This window comes from Pezoporus flaviventris, unplaced genomic scaffold, assembly GCF_033815535.1.
Source record: "Pezoporus flaviventris isolate CSIRO_AGI_PZ_B2104156 unplaced genomic scaffold, CSIRO_AGI_Pfla_v1 ptg000047l, whole genome shotgun sequence".
Taxonomy (NCBI): domain Eukaryota; kingdom Metazoa; phylum Chordata; class Aves; order Psittaciformes; family Psittacidae; genus Pezoporus; species Pezoporus flaviventris.
Window position 1 is genome coordinate 6,697,969 of NW_026892595.1, and position 20,361 is coordinate 6,718,329.

General features: G+C 38.0%; 1 long non-coding RNA gene across 1 annotated transcript; it reads right to left on the reverse strand.

Moving 5' to 3' along the window:
* Positions 1-7,212: 7,212 nt before the first annotated feature.
* LOC133276877 (uncharacterized) lies at positions 7,213-16,201 on the reverse strand. Its single transcript, XR_009746044.1, has 3 exons — positions 15,026-16,201; positions 9,544-10,058; positions 7,213-7,785 (listed from the first exon to the last, which is right to left on the reverse strand). It is a non-coding gene; the product is annotated as an uncharacterized LOC133276877 (long non-coding RNA).
* Positions 16,202-20,361: the final 4,160 nt, after the last annotated feature.

Sequence of the window (20,361 nt, forward strand, 5' to 3'; positions counted from 1 at the left end):
GGGATCTGACTCAAGCCAGGTAAAAGATCCCAGTAGTATATCTCTTTTAAAAGAGTTGCAGTTAATGTAACTGTAGTCTAGCTATCCCTAATCCGTCAATTTCTCTGATTCCTATCCAGCAACTGAAGAGCTAAGCTAGAATTGCTTTATGGTGGCTGTTAATAAAACAAAGGTTCTTATCCTGGATTGAAACAGAAACAGCAAAAATCCAAGTCACCTAAAGAAAATATCTCTCTCTAATCACATGCTTTATCAAGTAACATGCATCAAGTAACAACCTTTGCCACAGCACGTTAAGCCTTTTGCCTTAACCTGCCTCTGGGCTGCTGGAACACTACAGCTAGTCTAGTTGAGACCTGTCAGACAAACTGAAATGGTCTCTTAGCACAGTCTTGAGCACCAGTGTGTGAGGAAATCTACACTGATAAATATATGCTTCCCCTGGGATTCTGATGTTTTTCTTTCCTTTTCTGCACAGTTGCACTACTCTACAATATGACCATTTTTTCTTTTCCATCATAAATATAAATTCATTCTCAGAGCACAAAATGTGAACAGGGAGGTGGGGTAAAACTCTTATTTACTAAAGCTTTGGTACTGATCAAATAGAAGTGGTGAAAGAGTATGCTCTCTAGCCACAGAGTTGTACTATTAAGAGGGAAGAGGGTATTTTCCAAGCACTTCTGTTTTTCTTTCTGAAGAATTAGAGGTGCTGCCAAAGCAGTTACCTAGAAGAAGGAAAATATTTATAAGCAACTGTGAATACAAGTACCAGAACACAGAATGTTCATTAAGGACAATACATGCATTAACCTGCATCTTATTAAAATATATAAAGAGCAGCTAGGAAAAAACACTGTAGGGTATAATTTGAAATAACTTGAGAATATTTCAGTTAAACATTAATTTTAAATGTTGAAGGCAGGTGTTTTTTTTTTTTAAGTAACAGTAACCTGTTAGAAATGGCTTCTTAAATACAGAGAAAGAAAAAAGAAGTCTTGAATACTGCCAATGGAAAATGATCAGGAATGTATTTGTTTATTCTTCACAGGACAGCTGTATGAACTGTCCCACCTTGTTTTAACACTGCATTACACAAAACTCAAACAAGTATTTTTTATCCACAATAGATTTTAAAATACTATATATGTCGATTCTCTGCTACATGAAATTTCAAGCTCTTGATTCCATTCCTGATTTTACATACACCATTAAGATTGCCAAAGCAGATTTTGATACACGCTTTAAATTTGATTTGACTCTCAAGTGATGTGAAGAGTAAGACTTCCATTAGCAATGTTTTGCATTGCAAACTGTTGAATGTTATTTACATATATGGGTTTTGGTGTTGTTTTGTTTTGGGGTTTTGGGGTTTTTTTTTGCTATTTGAAAGTTCCAAGCTGCATCTTCTTACCAAGATACTGATTACCAATTAAGGATGCCTCACTGTGAAGAATGAGCCAACGCTGCAGATGAAAGCATGGATTATTCTTCATATGAACTAGATACTTCTGCTTAGCCACTAACCCATCTACAGACCACAGCCTGCTTTTTCCTTTGCTCTCTGCTTCCTGAGGACATGGTGTACCAAAGGAGAGGATGAGCTAGTGCAGGCACAGCTGGCAGTGAGGTGTGTTAGCCAGTGTTTCTTTGTAATGGAGTGAATGTCAGGAAGCAAAGTTCCAGAGCGAGGAACGAAAGTGAATGATGAGGAGAATGCCTGAAGTATGGAAGCAGTGCACAGCGGAAGGGTAGGCAGGGGAAGGAAGAGCCAGGGCATGTGTGAAAGAGAGGGAAGTCCGCCTGTCTTCCGTAAGTCACTCACACTCCTCCAGCTACATGTTTGCTTTCATATCCTTTTACGAAGTTATCTACTTCACAGTTACGGATGAATCTGTGATTAAATGGCATCTTGTCGCATTCTCAACTTTTTGCAAGCTCTTCAGATTTTCTTCCATTTCAGCAATCAAAATTTCTCCTTCCCTCATGTGTTCATGATGAGTTCTCCTATAGAAAGTGAATGATTTTGGTGTATATCTCAGAAAAAACTTACAGAACAGCTCTTTAAAATGAAAACCAAGATACAGAACATGGAAAAGAATTGTTTGTATTTCCTCAATAACAATATCATGGCAATACAGAACAGTCAATATAGATTAATCAAGCCATTGTAGTTCATTAGATAAAGTAATTATGTGCTGTAAAAAAAAAACTGGAAATGAAAAAACTACTTCTTTTTATCTATTATAGTATTTATATTTTATGTTAGCACAGGGTCCAGACATGTAAAAAAAAGAAAAAATAAGTCTGTGTCAGAAGCATCATAGATTTTGTTCTAGGAATATTTCCTATCCAAAGCACAGCCCTAAGAATAATCAATCACATGGTCATGGGTTTTCTTCTGAATAAGGATTATAGACTCAGGATCAAGGCCTACTTCAGAGTCCTGTATAAAAAAAAAGGGCATCAAAATCCAGTAATTCAGATCAAATGCATTTATTCTTCTGCACAAGTAATAATCTAAGAAATAAGAAGGGGTAAGGAGTAGAGTGCCTGGTTTTTTTTAATAAGGTTGCTGACATAGCATAATAGGTGCATCAGAAACTCTGAAAGGATGATAATTGATAGGATATTATAATTGCAAGACTGATAAAAGTCAAGCCATCTACTATAGTAATGCTTAATTTCAAGAAGGGAAATATAAAAAATAAACTCAAAGGAGCAGCGGCGTTTGGAGGGAGGGACGAAATTATTCTTGGGCACCACAGAGCCTGTTCAAGAAAGACTTAGATCAGACAGGAGAAGGACTGAATAAACAGTGAAAGAAGCTGATCAAAGTAAGAAGGTGTCCTTGAAAAAGATAAATTGCATTTAAATGAAGAAAATAAAAAAGAACAGAAAGTTAAACATTAAAAGTAGGCTAAAGAGGATTTAGCGCTTCATGGAAGGCATAAAAACTAATAAATACACTGGAACAAGAAGCCTGAAACTGAGATATAAGGACAGCTGGAACAGAGAAACAGGATATGTAAATTCAGTCTTTGCATCTATGTTTACTGGAAAGGAGTTTCATGAGCTAGCCACATTCAAATCCCCATCTGGGGCAAATACCAGAGAAACCATTCAAACTAAAGTGTCAAAATATTCTAGAGATAAATCAACAAAAGCAATTGCAGCAAACTGCCAAGAGCCAGTGTTAATCATTTAAGAAGGCTAAAGGAATTGAAGGATGAGTGCCAGATCTCATTGCTATATGAATGGAAAAAGGCTAACATACATAGTCTCAATTTTTAAGAGGCTTTCTGGAAGTTAAAAAAAAAATAAAATACAGAAGAGTTATACAGATGTTGTGGACAGGGTAAGTAGATCACATCATGGAAGAATCAACATGGGCTGAAGGAAGTCACATCTCACAAATCTAAACTTCTTTGAGGGAGTCAGTAACATACACAGAGATAATATCATATAACTGGAGTTACAAAGCTTTTCAACAATGCTTTTCATCAGACCCTTAAAGAAACTTCCAGAGAATGTGAGAAAAGTCTTCAAAATAATGGATAACTATTAAAGCAGAAGATAGAAAATATAGCATAGGATTTAATTACCAGTTTTCTAATCTGAGAGTTGTTATTGATGGAGTCTTCAACCTGCTAGCAGTGCTCCTCATAACACAGCCCAGAACCAACAAGGTCCTCCTCTACAGAGCTGCTTTCCCGATGGTTGGACCCCAGTATGTGCTGGTGCATGGGGTTATTCCTCCCCAGGTGCAAGTCTTGGCACTTCTCTTCACTGAATGTCATGAGGGTCCTCTCTGCCCAATTCCCAGTCTGGCCACGTCCCTCTGTATTTCAGCACAACCACACTGTACCAGCCCCTCCTCACAATTTTGTATCAACTGCAAACTTGCTGAGGGTGCACTCTTACCCTTCATCCAGGTCATTATAGAAGATGTTAAACCGTAAAGGGCCCGATATCAAACCCTGGGATACACCGCTGTTGACTGGCCTCCAACTAGACTTTGTACCACTGATCGCAACCACCTCAGCCCAGCTGTTCAGTCAGCTTTCAATCCACTTCACTGTTCACTTGTCTACATATAGTTCACCACCCTGTCTACAATGATGATATGAGAAACAGTCTCAGAAGCCATACTAAAGTCAAGATAACATCCACTGCTGTCCCCTCGGAAAATCATTCATACATTTAAATGAAAGAAAATGGTAAAAATCAATTGTATCTGTATTTACTGACAATAGCTGAACTACCTGTAGTCTACTCAGGAAATAAGGTACAGAGCATCAGCATAATGTTCAGCAGCAGTCAATAAAACATCTAGAATAATCAGGGATTACTAGAAAAAGAGTAAAAAGCAAACCAGAAAAACTTGACAAAATCTAAAAAAGAAAAGGAGTGATGTGACTAAATCGTGAATATTGCTTCAGTCTCAGCCTTCTCAGCAAAGATACAATAAAACTGGAAAAAATACTGAGGAGGATGCCAAATTTAAAAGTTGTATTCCAGTCTATACAGGGAATGACTAAATACAAAAGGATTTTCAGCCTGGAAAAGACAACTAAATGAGGATATCATAGTGACCTCTCATGAGAGGCAATGGAGAAGGTGAACAGGGGAAGACCAAAGAGTTATCAGACAAAGATAATTTCAAGCTCAGAATAAACATAAAGTACTTCTTCTCATAACCATAATTAAGCTGTAGAATACTTTGACATACTGTGGATGCTATGGATTTAAAATGAATAAATAAATTCATCAAAAGAGAATTCATCAAGAGAGATTAGCTACAGAGCATAGCAAATATGGATTAATTTGAAATTGGAGAATATTCTAGGAAGAATTATACACTGCTCTCTACACATCTGCTTTTAAACACAGATGGAGAGAGAGCACTGGATTATACGAACTTTCAATCTGATCCAGGAAGGTTAGAAACCTTTATATTCTTTAGTATCCATCATTCATGCCACAAATTGGCTAGCTGCAAGGGCCTGTTGCAGACTTTTCCAGTTTGATTCCAAGCTAGTAAACAAAAGCTTTTTTCTTTTCCCTCCTGCATTTTCTTTTCTATCACAAGAAAAAAAGGTTGTAGCAATAATTAGCAGTAAATCACATTTACTGTTTTAAAATCTGATTCAAAAGAAATAATAGATTCATTTCAGTAAGGTTGTCTGGCCTGCTACATTGTGTCACAGCAATGGCTACATCAAAACTTCATTCTGCTGAGAACAGGAAGCAACAAATTTATTTCAAGACTCTCCGCTGATGTAAAATTAGACCACTTTTTCCATAAATCTCTCAAAAAAGCAGCAGGAAAATCAGTGTATCTCAAGAGATCTGGGAGCCGATGCAGAAGAGATGCCTGGCAGAAAGGGACACCTCACTTCAGTCCAATACATGAGAAAAAAATATGCACTTAGCATTATATGCCTAGGAAGACACCACCAGTCTGCTCCTTCGCATTATGTTCTTTTACACGGTGTGTGAATTTTATTACCACAACAGAAAATCTAGGCATTTGGATGTAGTTTATAGAGTCTGGAATTTTCAAAACCACCTATAACTTGGAAACAACCAAATGCATAAAGTTTTCTATAAGAACTGGTGTTTTAGTCCAAACCAGTTTACTCTCCAAACCATTCTGTGCTCCTGTTTGAAGCAGTACTTACCATCGACAAGTAAAAAATATTAGCAATAAAATTTTTTGTCAACTATTGACTTTCATTGGCACTTCAATGGCATCTTCACCTACACAGGTTCCAGAGCACTAAGCCCTCCCTGGGTGTGGGCAAGTATAATACAGTTCGGTGGTTCAAGAACACCAGTGAATAACAGAGCTTTATCAGATTCCGTTCCTAGTTGAAACTGGGTCACTGTGCAGTCAGAAAGCTAGAAATCTTTTGGACAGCTGAAAATGGGGAAGGCATGATACTCTGCAACAAGGTCATTTAACGCAGCTCCTGCCCTACTGCTCTTGTTGACTTGGGCACCTCAGTTCTTCATGAAACATCCTGTCTTAAGTGCCACAGCAGGTAAGGTCTGACCTTTGCACTAAATTCAATCTCCTGTATAACACTGGTCATCACGTTTTGTTCAATTGATTCCTTTGGGATAGAAAATTAAAATGAAAATAACAACCTGCTTTCATTTTACATTAGTGAGGAACACATCACAAAGCTGACAAGCATTCAGCTGGAATACATTTGACAGGACACTTAATTCCATATTTATCTAATTTTGTAATGAAAATCTCCTTCTGAAAAACTCTGGTGACTTGTAGGTCTCAGCTATTCTAGCTGCTATTAATAAATAAGGTAGCCTCAACACTGCTCAAAAAATTTGGTTTGAAACTTCTCTGCCATAAAATGAGTCACATCAGTTACGTTTCCTTCCCTTAGTTTTCTGTTAATATTGCCCTGCTAAATGCCTCTATCCAATATTATCCCATATATCCTTTGAAAACACTAGCATAGCAGTAACTCCACTACAGCTTTCTGGAAATTTTCCACTGTTTCAAGAATGACTATAAACTAATATTAACTGTCCAAACAGCTCCTGATCAGCTCATTTATTCAGTACCTTTGAGACAGTCTTCAGCTTGCAAATATGTGATGCAGACTGGAACACTACCTATACCCTTGTAGTACAAAAATTTCCATCTAAAAAGCTTAATGATTTATTCCCATTTTCTGAAATATCCCATCAGTTCCCTTAGTGTTTAATAAAACCTGAAAATCTGACAGAAATTAGTACAAAAAAAAACCTTTCTGAACAAGTTTTTCCTGCTTTTAGAAAGTTTTTTCAAAGTTTAAATAATTTCCAGATATATTCTCAGAATTTATAGTCTATCAACAATTTTATACCAAAACAATTTCTTATTAATATCTTTTATCATTAAATTTTCATATTAAGTGTATGTATTAAAATTTCACTAGCCACATAACAATGGCAGACAGCTATCAAGAGTTGTACTTAGATATAAAACATATTCTAGCTGACACTTCAAACTATAACACTGTTTTTCAGAGGCTTGTAAAACCAAGAGAGCTGCAGCTGAATTGACTAGATGAATACACCGTATAAGAAGTATTCTGCAGCTTCAGTAGAGCCACAAGGGTATAACAGAACAATGGCTACAGCAAAAAGAACACAAGTCTACATAAATTAGCTCTGCCTTTTGTGCTTTAGAGCATAGGTCTTCAAGGAACTTGGCTGCAAAATCACGAAATCATATTTTAAAACTTACTGAAAACTTTCAGGTAAACTAAAGTGTTAAAATTACTTAAATATATATTTAGATCATAAACTATATTTTTCAGGTCATTTAATTAAGTACTGAATTTGGCAGAAGCAGACTGAGATATCTGTCAAAAAAGAATATACAATCTCCTGATTTGTTTGCCTATTTTGATAGGGCAGAATACTCATAAGGCTAATTGTCTTTCACAGAGTATACATCAGTTCAGAACATTTGTTCACTTTTCTCTATGACTAAGAAATAGCATCATCTAACATATTCCAAATCAGACACAAATAACAATACATATTTTCAGTTTAGCATATATATATATATTTAAGTGTTCATTATAGGACTGACTATCAAAGACAGAATTTTTACTGTCTGTACATACAGATGAATGTACACATAGGGACTCACCCTCCGAACCACGTATGCTTAACTGATCTGCTACGTAAGTCTCCTTTTGCTGCAGGTCTTTCACTTCACCTTCCAGACTTGCAGCTAAAATCCTTTTTAGCTCATATCCTTTCCTGTCTATAGAAAATGACATATATGCTAGTCAATTTGAAGTTTTACAACAGTTTTTGATTCAAGCTACAGTATTTATTATTGAGAAGTTGCCTTTGCATTCTCATAGTAAATAAAATATGCTAAATATTAAGCACAGCAATTACTCAAGTTGTTTTAAAAATGTTTAAATTGAAGAATTAAAACATTCTATACACTGTTATGTACTGTCACATAAGATATAATGCAAATATGTAACAGACTCTTTCTGCACAGCTTAAAGAATAAAACCAAGTAATTCCTGCCTGCTGGAACTTACAGCTTTCTATTAATATATTCCAATTCTAGTGACAACCTAGTATTGCAGACATAGATCAGAAGTATATCTTTATGCAGATCCAACTATTACACTCTTGAGTTATGAGTCATTTAAAATGTATTTGATTTAAAAGTACCTAAGTAGCACTCAGTCAACTTTAAATACCACTCCCCAGTGTCAGAACTTCAGTCAGTGACCATTATCACCTATGTTAAAATAGATAGTACCTTCAACTTCTTATTTTTACATAAGTCTCAGGCAAAAGAATTCTAAACATGAAAATTTGCTAAAATTATTTCCACGTTTACAAAAAGCCAGCCCTGTACTCTTACTCCTGGAAGATACGAATGTCTCTGTGATTCAACTCTATGGATACACAAAACTGCTGGTGAATAAATAACATGGTATCAGACTTCAGCTGTGTATTTATCATTTGTGCTGCCTGTTTGGCTTGCTGCCAAAGCCAGTGTTTCCTGCTAGTCTTCCAGGTTTGATTCCACAATTGCAAGAAGCCTTCTCTGGTTCGGTAACTCATTTAGTTTGTTATCTGCAATAGGTGCAAAATATCAGCCATTAGCTGGAAACCTATATATTTTTAAAAAAAACTAAATCCTATCAGATGGATCTTGAGCTAAAAAGTTACTTCATGTTGGAAATTATATCCATGATAAAATAAATTACTAGCCTATACCGTAATGTTTAAAATAAATTTCTAAACCTTGAAAGGAAACCATTGTCATTTGCCCACATATAAATAATACCAAAATTCAAAAGTGCATAGGGAATGAAAAACAATGACATTTTTAATATCTTGTTAACCCTGACCTCCTGAAAGTATTATATTTTAGATTTAAGTCCTTCAAAACAAAGATCATCTTGTTCGTACCACAATGTAACTGTGATTCTCATTCCAGTCTCTGGATCATAGTATCTTATTTTCCTATTCTACACTTTACAATAGGAAGAACAAGTTATGGTCAGACACAGGACTTTCCTGACCTTAATTAAACCAACCAGAAAATTCTCATTAACTGCAGTGGAGTCAACCAGAAGTCATTAAATATAGTGAATCACCTGAGGCAACCCTCCTAGGGGCTCAGCCACCTGTGGTCAAGGACAACTCTGGCATGATGCAGCTTGGCAACCCAGGGAGAAGACTGCTGTGCAAAGAGCTATGTGAGAGTAAGCTGTGAGAAGAGCGTCTCTTCTCTCTACCTGGGGAGCTGTGCGAACTTTCAGGCCCTTGACTGAGCTATGCTGTAAGCATGCCCTTTCCTGGCCATGTCCTCACTGATCTGAACCTGCTGACTTGGATTTCCTATCTTGACTTTTGACTTGCCTTGTCATTACAGATTTGCCTTACAATCACTGAAAGGCTGGCTGAACCTGCTTGCTGTCACCAGCCCTGATTCTGACCCTAACATGCTGACCTGACTTCAGATTATCTCTCATTATTTTGTACTTACCTTGTGATCTGGACTGTTAGGTGATCCTAGCTACCATAACCAGACCAACTCTGCTTGCCTTGCCCAACTGCTGCACGATTGTGCCCTTGAAAGGGAAGATACTGCCCTGACTATCTCGCTGTCATCATCATCTCTCAGATGGTCTTCCCTTGTGGAGCAGCCTACTCTTGCTGTTCCCTGTCATACATAATCTCACTGTCCTTCATCTCCCATCTCTCTTTTCTTTCTCTTCTGCCTTCTTCTTATTTTTGATGCCATCGATCATTTATGCCTTCTTGGCATTTTACACCCACTAGGCTTGAAGATAATTTTTTCTTCTCCAATTCTTTTCAAGAATGTTCTTCCAGTTCATCTTTTCATGAGCTTTTTTATGAGCCTTTTTACTCTTTTCCCACTCTCTCATTATTCCCCAGGGCAGTGCCTATAGCCTTTTGCTCATCTTACATTATGTTCTCTCTCCAAGCAATTTCATCAGCTGACACATCTTCAGTTATCATCTCCATGCTGATGACTAACAAATCAAGATCAGCATCATTAATTGTTCTTCTAGTAATATTTTCCATCTGGCCTCTCAAATTACGTCATTTCAAGTTTTTATCAGTTTTAACTAAACTTGTGAAAAATAGCTACTATCTTTCTGTTCAAAAACTTGCCATATCTTTACTTTCCAAAACTTTCTGGATCATCAGGTGTGTAATCTCAGGATACTTTCAAAGTTTATCCTCCCCCTCATCTTAATAAAAAAAAAAGCCCACATGCCATTTTGGGATCCTGCTCTATTCAATACCTTCTTTCTCCATTTTTCCAAACAGAAGTGGCCTGCTTTTATTCCTTATAAAATGTTATAAAAACCCTTATAAAAAAATCTCAATTTGTTCATATAACACCCTCACCTCAACACTGTCACATCTGAATTCTTCCACCATCTCCCTTGTTCTCTTTGACATCAAATTACCATTTTTCAGTATTGCTTTTAAATGTCCATGTCACGTATAAATCTACATCTTAATTGTTTAATTAATTCCTGTCTTAGGTATACCCTACCTAATTAACAAGTTGAAATATCTGAGCTAGTTTTAAATCATCTGGGTATTGATAGAAGTCAGTTAGCACTAGTGAAATACCAGCAACAGTGGTACTGAATCTCTTGGCAGGATATATTAGCTCATGCATAACTTTATCCATTTGTGGATAAATATTCTTCCTGTTCTTCTGTATAGCTCTGAGGTTCCCTCATAACATTTTATTAAGCTTTATGCTTATTTATACTTTTTACATTCTGCCAGTATTCCCAGTCTTGTTTAGTATGTTTGACAGTCTGTCATCTATATATCAAATAATGTAAAGTCTTTTAGCCTATCTGCATTTAAATTCCTCTTAAAATAATTCTACTTTCCATGATGTCTCCAGTACCTTTCACTAATGTCTGTTTCCTTATCTTGAGAATGGAAGTTGCTACAGCAGTAGCACTTATTTAGTAAGTGCATATGAGGTGTTAAGAGTAAATTAAACAGGGACCTCATTAATAGAATACAGATCTCTATCTACATTTAGTCTGCATTTACCAGTACTTCTATTTTACTAGTTTCAAAAGCTTTATCTTTCACATCTCCTGTATCTGATGACAGCTTAGCACGCATACTGTGCAAAAGCTCAACTGTTTTCTTCATAAAGATAAAAGCTACTCAGAAAGATGTTCAATAGAGAAAACATCTAAACAGTGTCTAATTTTTTTCCTCCAGAAACTGGCACACAGTGTTTTCTAATGAGAGTGAAGTAAACTTTTTGTAACTCTTAAGAATTAGTCTTTATTGCATTTTTGGCTGCAGGCATGGGCATTCCATGCAGTTTCATTCAATGAAGATGACAAGGTACATACCAGTCCAGACACAAGCATTTTGGTCTACTTTGGAAAGCACATACATAGCACAGATGTAGGTCGCTTCGTCCCCACATGAAGATTTTAGGTTTTGCTGCAAAATATCTTTACCCCGTCCTTTAGTATATCATCTTTATTAGCCATTTTATAGAGATAGATGAGGAACTGGCACAAACTTAAAATTTTCTGGAGTTGCTTAACTTTTGGAGGCAGTTGGGAAAAAAAAAACCAACAAACAAGATAGACAAAAGAGGAAAAAAAGCACTTCACTGAGGGCAAACAGTCAACTTTTTTGGAAATGTTTAATGTTCTCTTACCAGCTCCCTACACAATTAGATACCCACTTACCAGTTTTCAGACCAGCTTCTGCTGCTGAAGGTCTTGATATTTGTTGCATTTTACTCACTTGACTTACTAATGAAAGTTTTTTGCCATTTAATAGAAGTTTTATCTCATTGGGAATATGACAAAAGCAAAACATTAATTTAGGAAAATACATAGGCCTTAATCTAGGATGCTGAAACAAAGTAACATATTTTACTTTATAACTATGGTCTATTCTGTTCTATATTTAACACTATGATCTTTTTGGACTATAATATCTTATATATAAGTAGATAATACATTACAGCCTTGTATCATTTATATTAAAGCCACTGCATACTCTCGTGTTAATGTAATGAAGCTGTAAAATAGCTCGCATAAAACACATTCAGCTTTTTGTTTATCATTAATCTAAAGATCAAAAAAGGATTAATACTTATCATATGTCTTTTGTTATGCATTTATCTAAACCCAAGCCTTTAAGTTTTATTACTTAGTAGCAAATTTACTTGCAAGATGAGAATATATATCCAACCACACAAAGGTGTCATGAAGACATGAGAATTGTTATCATCTCTTTCTACAGAAGCAAAACCAGAAGGCTCAGGGGACAGGGATGACAAAGTTTACAAAAGCTTAAGAAGTAAACTAATTACCAATATGGAAATACCATCTGAACAAGGTTCTTTTCTGTATAAAAGACTGTAAACACCCATGGACAAGCTCCAGTTCTCCTGGCTAAACATCAAAGAAGATGATTTCATTGATTTGTTGAGTTCAAAAATACGCTTATGTTGACATACTTTGGAGCATGTAAGCAACAAGCATGTAAGACTGACAGTTGTTTCAGGAATTGTATTAGAAACCTTAGCAGGGCCAGGTCTTACTTCTCATGACAGTCCAGCAAATTCCAGTATTTATCAATTAAAGAGACATGAACTAGTCATTCAAGAAAGACTGACACAGAAAATGTGGTTCTGGCAGCTGACAGTTTAAAAAAAAAAAATTATTCTTCAATATTTGTAAAACTACAAGATGATACATATTATCTTTGTGGGGGGTCTTAGAAGGCATGTATTTTGAATTGCTGAACTATGGGAAGAGTGCTGGACAAAGAAGAAATCTCTCACACAATAGTGCTAGTGCTGGAAAGACTGCATCATATTCCAATGTACAAAGAAAACCAGATGCTACAGGTTTGCTGCATATTGCTGGTGCTGCCATAAAACCATTTAGAATCATTCACCATTTCTACATGGCTAGCAACAATTTAAGTATTTTATTTCAAAATATGTTATTGGCTATATTTTAACACTTTTATGGTATATTTTATATATTCCAATTTCTGTGTTACGTTTTTACCTCCTTACCTCATTAAATTGTTGTAGATTGTTCTCAAATAAAATACTGTAATGTAAACATAACACTCAAAAATATATTCCACTACAATCTGTGCTACTGTCATGTAGAAGAAATGATGAAGTCCAAGATAGAAAATCTTTCTACACAAAAGTCCCCAAAAGTCAAACATGCTGTGTCCACCTGCTATACATTAATTTATGAAAGGCTTATCTGCTTTGCTACAGTTTAAGGAAGAAAAACTCATTAATATATTCAAACACGGGAACTATGAGTAGCCAAGAGCCAGCAGATTACTTTGGCAATAGAGGAAGCACTCTGTTTCACCTTTTTATCTTGGCTCAGTTCCTTTATGTTTGTATTTTCATCCTCAAAACAATGAGAAATATTAAAGTGAAATACTTCACAATGCTGGTGATCTCACAAAACTGAAAAAAGAATAGGGCAGGTAAGAAAACTAAAGAATCCCTTCTTCTGCAATCAACTTCTCCAGGTTTAAACAGCTGCAGTTCAGGTTACCATACAGTTTTCTCACTGAATGAAGTCATGTTGTCAATTGCTAACAGATACAGAACACTGACAAAGCAATACTGTAGTAATAAATAATTATTAAATTCACCTACCCAGTGTATAAGAAAATTGAATAACTCTGTCCCTCATTTGCATCTGTTTCTTCTGAAATATTTTACTGCTATATTAGGTTCACAAAAGATTGGAATGGACAAAATGAGATATAAATTTGCAGTTACTATGGTGATCAACAAATAAGTACTTCAAAAATTAAACTTATTTCTTCTAAACATCATCTATTTTTATTTGGACTGCGGTTCACTGGTGTATTTTATTGGGTATCAAAATTTATTTTAAAAGTTTCTAGCATACCACATTCCTGGGCAGTATTCCCTCCAGCAAACCACAGTCCACTGCCCTCTCAGTTGCACTACTGCAACAATTTATGTGGCTGCAGTCTGAAATTACCTATATTTTTTTTAAAAGTCTGCTGGTTCTTCTTTTTAGTACTGCACTGAACTCTGACTAGTCTCCAAGGCATGCTGAAAACCCTAGCTTCTAGCGCCTTCAGATTAAAAAACAACAGCAATATACATCTATCTTGAAGTAGCTGGACTCAACTAAGTAATTTGATCAGGTTTTTCTCTATTGAGTTTCTATTTGCTGAAAGCCAAAGACACATATTATGGCTGACTCTTAGAGTCTTAGAAATGCATGACTTTTCTTTGGAAAATGACAAGCACAAGTATCCCATCCCATTCCATCCCATCCTCCTTCAAAAGCACTTTTTCAAGAATAGATGGAAACCTGTTTGAAGGCTGGACAGATTTAGAGTCTACATGACTGAAATACAAGGCTTTCTATTCAGACAGAGAAGATAGAAATAAAACACTGAATGCTGACATACCTCAGAACAATCATTAGAGGTGCTGTAAATTATACTGACATAATGTACTTTTGTAGCAGAACTTAAAGTACCACCTATGAGTTCCTGGCAAAGTCACTACCTCTTTGTAATCACAGATTCCATCTGCAGCAAGTGGATTATAATGTTATCCCTCTTTATAATTAATTTTGATAACTTGATATTCAAATTATTGTATGAATCAGTCCTGTGAAAGCCAAAGAACTGGAGCACAGATGCAGCAATTTTCTCTTGTTTTTCTGAATTCAGTTGGGATGAATCTTTTTGTGTATTTAACAACTTGGGTAATAATTGTTCTTGATGTTTTAAGGAGAAATGTGATAAACAATCAGATCTACTCTCAGTACAATTTTTTCTAGCATTATGGAACAGTTTGGAAAGAAATAGTATTTTTAAACTATTGTCCAAAATGAAGCTATGCTGCTAATTAAAAAGCCAATAAGATCATGGCCATAGTAATTTATAGTATCTTGGTACTTACATTATCATTCACATCAAGGAACAAACTGTGGTCCCTGATCCAACTGAGACAAATCCACTTAAGCCTAGAATCCTTCAGAGCACACTGGCTGCCTTCATACTTCCTAGGAAAGGTCCTCACACACATAAATATGCACCACATTCACTGCTCATTTGCCTCATGTGCAATACATAAATGTGCCAGTAGCCTTAATGCAAACAGTTTGCACTTGACTGTTGCTCGCTTTTGAGTATGTCCTAGTTCATCACTAGATTAGTGGGCCAGATAAGTCCTCCAGAAAGGCCCATCTAAGCTGTTACTACATGGACAGTTAAAGACACCCTAAAAGAAGGGCATCCCTGGAAAACCTAGTACTACTAAACCTGCAGGAATTGGAAGAGATACTTATTTGTCAGCGGCATGTTCCAGCACTTTGTGTTTCTGGCATCAGGCTGACCCATGAATGCTATGGTAAGCTTCCTTCTGCTCAGAAAAGGTTTTGAGTCTCCAAAGAATAGTACCTCCTTGCCAGCATTATAGTATGCTATATCTAAAATGACTCAGCAGCAAGTGTAATCTGGATAGAGAGAATACTTGCACACAGAGACAGAAAACCCCATGGAGCTTTCACAGTCCTTAACTGACATCAGCAGGCAGCTTTCTGGGGCTAGCCGATGATTCTCAAACCAGCACAAGGTCTAAATCTGTATTCACCAGCAACACCAGTTAGGTTGCATGGGCCACTTCTCAGTGTGTCAAATGCAGAGAGACAGATTCAGACCTCCCTAGTCTGATTCACGCTTCCCACTGAGAAGCATGCTCACAGTTCATTTGGACCCTGAATTTCCTCAGGGTCAGGATTAAACTGGAATTTAATTAACTGACAGGCAAGTAGAAAGATCGTCAAGGATAAACAGGTAAACAGGATGCAAGTGCAGAACACTTCAGTCTGCCTCACCTCATACAGGAGAACAGGAGCTAACTTTCAGAGTTGGTCTCCTGTGCTCCTCCTCCAGTTCAGGATTAGTTCTGCCCAACAAACAACAGACAGGTCTCCAAGGATAATGAATATGCTTAAAACTGATACTGCAATTTTTAATTATCATTCTTAAAAAATAAATCTTAACTGTAAATGGAATTGGATTTTCCATCAATTTATCCTGCTTTAATAAACAAACCAACCAACAAACAAACAAAAAGACAAACAAAAACCCACAAACATACATGCAAACAAAAAGGAACACGCAAAACCTCCAGTCTTCTGTTTGCTCTCGCTGTTGTTGGCCTTTGCTGGGTTTTACCAGATAACAATGATGTTGACTCCTCATCAATATGTGTAGAAGAATACTGCTTGTTTGCATGCTCAGGATAAATTTCAAGTTTTGGAGTCTTTTCAATGATAAGAACCACTTCCTTAGGTTTATCCAACATTCCTAACTCCTGAATGTGATCTTTCTCTTTTAACTTCCTAGCTGAAGCCCCATGATTGTTGTACTTCCTTCTCTTTGTAATCCTTTTTTTTCATTGCTTAGCATCCTTTTTTTGAGATGCTGCTCAACTTCTTCCATTTCTTCCATTTCTGCAGGACTTTTCCTTTTGTTTATTGCTTGTGTCCCTTGATTCACTACTGTCAATTTCTGTATTCAGTAATGGACCTGGACTGTACAGTCTTCTTGGACTGTACAGTCTTCTCTGGTGCCTTCACTTTGAGGTTATTTTTTGGCTTTTCTTAGCTATCTAATCTTCAGCAGTGTCAGACACACCAGTATGACCCTCTCCTGCATTTTTGTAACTAATGTGTGTATTCTGAACAACTTGTTTCTTGAATATGAATAGATTTTGCAAGTTTGTAAGTTGCTTGTTAACATTTGCAGCTTCTTATTACAACATCTATTGTTAACACATCTGCATTAAAATGATGTTGCTATTTGTGCTCACTTAAATGCATTTAAATACTTCCTTAAGCCATCTTCAACTGAAGGATGTTCTCAAATAATCTGAATTTTAAAACCCCTTTAAGTTTCAAGTCAAATATACATTTAAATATCTGTAGCACAGATATTTAGCAAAGCACGTTATTTAAAGATTTTCAAATATGAACTGAAGATAGAAGAGTTGAATTAAGCTTTCATAAGAAATTACTGGGAAATTTCCCCAAGAGTTTAAAGTTCTCCATATTTTAAGTTAAAACTTGCTTAATACACTGAAATGTAACACTTTCCCTAAAAGAATTACACAGGTTACAAAATGGGAGTTTAAAAGCAAAGCAAGGAAATATAATATTCCAGTAGATACAGAATTTTGCCATTGTTTTTAAATGTGTATATTGTTACATTTACAGCACTTGGTACGGAGGACACAACCTGGTCAAACTTTCATTTCCTGATTTCTTTTAAGCTGCTATATTTTAGCATACCATCAATATTTTCAAGATATAGAACGTATGTTTCAATGTTCTAGTCAGCCTCCACTAGAAAACATGCCTATATTCACGAATATGAGTTAACTTTCAACTTCCTATAAAATCAATGGAAAGATATGTCTGATACATATCCTTACAGTTAGCTGGCACATTTTTAGTCCAAATTTTAAGGGATTTGTGCTGGAAACAGTGTTGATAATTATGGGATGTTTTAATTACTGTTGAGCAGTGCTTACACAGCGTCAAGGCCTTTTCCACTCCTCACCCCACCAGCAAGGAGGCTGAGGGTGCATAAGGAGCTGGAAGGGGACACAGCCAGGACAGCTGACCCCAACTGACTAAAGAGATATCCCGTCCATATGGCGTCATGCTCAGCATGTGAAGATGGATGAAGGGGGGGGGGGGGGGAATGTTCAAAATGGTATGGTGACATTTGTCTTCCCAAGTAACCATTATGTGTGATGGAGCTCTGCTCTCCTGGAGATGGCTGAGCATGTGCCTGCCCATGGGAAGTAGTGAATTAATTCCTTGTTTCTCTTTGCTTGTGCATGCAGCTTTTGCTTTGCCTATTAAACTGTCTTTATCTCAATCCATGAATGTTCTTACTTCTAACCTTCTGATTTCCTGCCCGTCCCACTAGTGGGGAGTGAGCAAACAGAGCAGTATGATGCTTAGTTGCCAAATGGGATTAAACCATGACAACTCCAATTCTTTTAATATGTAATAATAATACAAGTAGAAGTCAGTAAAAACAATACTGATGCCCCCTTCACTCAGAAAGGGTTGGGCAAGATAAAAAGCAGCTATTTTCTGGTCTTTCATAAAGCACATTCCTCATCCAAGACCCAACCTAGAATCATAGAATAGTTAGGGTTGGAAAGGACCTTAAGATCATGTCAAGGTCCCTCTGAATGGCATTCCTTCCCTCCAGGGTATCAACCGAACCACACAGCTTGGTGTCATCAGCAAACCTGCTGAGGGAATACTCAATCCCAGTGTCCATGTCAGAAAGATCATGGACAAGATCAGTCCCAACATCCATCCCTGAGGGAAACCACTCCTTACTGGTCTCCAATTCGACACCGAGGTGTTGACCACAACACTTTGGGTGCGGCCATCCAGACAATTCTTTATCCACTGAGTGGTCAATCCATCAAATTGATGTCTCTTCAGTTTAGAGACAAGGATGTCCTGTGGGAGGTCAACTTTTGGAAAAAACACTTGCATTTAATTGTCCTCCTAACCCTGTTTTGTACTTTGTAAACTTTTTTTTTTGTTGTTACTGCATCTCAGCTTCCTGTATTATTGTTTTCCTCCTTTTCTGTATGTCCTAAGGGGAACGATAGTGGGCCCTACACAGCTTCAGCCTTGAGAAAGCAGTCCAGCTTCTCTCAGCTCCCCTGACACCTTACAGCTACTGACAGTGTCCAACAGCTCAGCCCCTACTGCAGGAGGACCTCTACCAGGGCACATCGAATGCAGCTCTGCCTATTCTGCAACCTCACCTCAGGAGATCAGGCAGGTTATACACTTTCTATACCACGAGCTCTGCGCTGTAGCCTGTGCTATCGTCGGCTGTCTATTACAGACACTGTACCATCAGATGATACTCCCTGGAGGTTTTTAAAACTGTTCTACACAACTGAGTCAGGGACTTGTTTTTCCTGAGTGTTGCAGGGATAAGCTGCTCAGTCTGCGTGGTTTAAATTGAATTGGGATCAAAACACTTTATTGAGCTATCCAGAGCATGGAATGAGGCAGTGGTCAGTGAAGTGTTGCATTCAAGTAGATAATAATACAAGAGATAAACCCCCAAACCAGACACGAATGATAACAAACACAAGCAAATATCTAAATAGCCCTGCGTAACGAACGCAGAGGAGATTTCTTAAATTCTCCTTCTTTCCAAGAAGAAGATCTCACCATAAGGAGCATAGTAGCGAATGCCACTTGATGTGTTGAGAAGGAATGGTGAGGAAATCCTGTATGCCCTCTACATTTCTGCAAAGTTCATGCAGAGGGAACCAAAAGTCCTTTCTTTCACCTCTGGGATGGCCACAGTCAAACGACTGTGCGTGCTATGAAAGCCTTTATTGATACAGTCTGGACATAGGGATTAATTTACAGGGACACCCCACAGCGGTGCCCAGTGTGCGATGGCCGTGGGCAGGGACATCCCCTCGGCCTGCTGGGCACAGGCACTGCCTGAAGGCCAGCAGCCCAAAGCCCTTTCTCCAAGGGATGCTGGGCCGAGGCGCAGCAGCAGCAGCAGGGCTGTGGTGGGCAGGGCTGCGAGGGCCTCGTCACCCCCGTGTCATAGTGCCGGCACCTGGCAACGCAGCATCATAGTGCTCTGGGGCAGTATAAAGCCCAGTGCCCTCAACCAGTGCTTTGGAGCTCCAGTGCCAGGCACAGGAAGGGTTCTTGCTCCCAGGGTAGATTAGGCCAGCGGCATTTTGCTGTTCCTGGGAGCCCCTGAGACGGCTCCAGGTGGAGGCAGAAAAGGCAGTGCCAGTGTCCCCTTAGAGGCATAACCAGCGTGTGGAGCGGGAGCAGGTCTTGCTCACATGCTCAGGGAGTAGCCGACCGCCAGCACTGGGGTCAGGAAGGAATTTTCCCCCGGGGCAGATTGGCACCGGTCCCCGGGGGTTTTTTGCCTTCCTCTGAGCACTGAGCATGACCCCTTGTCAGGGCTCCTCTGGTCCTGGTGCTCTGTGTTATCCCCTGGTGCTCATGCTCCACGAAGGCGGCCCCTCGTGTCCTGCAGATGGGGGGGGAAGGCTTTTTTCCCCCCAGGCTGGACTAGCAAGCGTCCCTGGGGTTTTTTGCCTTCCTCTGCAGCCGAGCACAGCCCCTTCACGGGGCTCCTTTGGGTCATGGTGTCCCAAAGGCAGCTGCTCGTGCTCCACGCAGGTGGCCCTCGTGCCCCGCATCC